We start from the raw sequence: 668 nt of genomic DNA, 5'->3' as shown, positions 1-668 counted from the left end.
TGGCTAGGGACTTCCAGGCGGACTGGATCCTTTTCCTGAATGTCCACCCAGGAATGAGCGTCTGTTTGTGAGTGAGGACCTCCGGCTGAAGGTGGCCTTGTCGCTGTACCCATACCCGGGAACGGGTGCCTATTCCTGTCCAGGACGGCCAGCGTGAACGGTTCCTGGATGTTTACCCAGGAATCAGTGCCTGTGGATTCCAAGTGACTCTGGAGCACCTTGGACATTATGGGCAGAATACGTTTTTTGTCAATTAGCCTTAGAACATCTTTTGAAGGGCCGTTGGGGGGTGCCTGAGTGGCTTACGGTCACACCGCTCTGGGAGCGCCCGATCTCGTCCGATCTCGGAAGCTAAGCAGAGCAGGGCCTGGTTAGTACTTGGACGGGTGACCGCCTGGGAATACCTTGTGCTGTAAGCCTTTTTCGCTTCGCCTTCGAAAAACGGCAGAGGGCGCTTCGGTGAAAGGAGAATTTTTGAACGTCTCTTTAGGAAACAGCAGGGGGCGCTGCTGCTGCTTCTTTTTCTCCCTATCCTGTACACAGTGCTGAGTAAATGTTACATCGTGTTTTGAAGGCCCGTCTTGGGTGTGCAAAGGCAGCTTACGGCCATTCCGGCCTGGGACTGCCCGATCTCGCCTGATCTCGGAAGCCAGGCTTGGCAGGGCCTG

General features: G+C 55.4%; 1 non-coding gene across 1 annotated transcript; it reads left to right on the top strand.

Annotated features, from left to right (window-relative positions):
• The first annotated feature begins 300 nt into the window (after positions 1-300).
• Positions 301-419, top strand: LOC123965771. The gene has a single exon (XR_006823776.1). It is a non-coding gene; the product is annotated as a 5S ribosomal RNA (ribosomal RNA).
• Positions 420-668: the final 249 nt, after the last annotated feature.

The sequence above is a fragment of the Micropterus dolomieu genome, unplaced genomic scaffold, assembly GCF_021292245.1.
Source record: "Micropterus dolomieu isolate WLL.071019.BEF.003 ecotype Adirondacks unplaced genomic scaffold, ASM2129224v1 contig_11220, whole genome shotgun sequence".
Classification (NCBI taxonomy): domain Eukaryota; kingdom Metazoa; phylum Chordata; class Actinopteri; order Centrarchiformes; family Centrarchidae; genus Micropterus; species Micropterus dolomieu.
The sequence above is the reverse complement of the archived record's forward strand: the minus strand, read 5'-3'. Positions and strand labels throughout refer to the sequence as shown.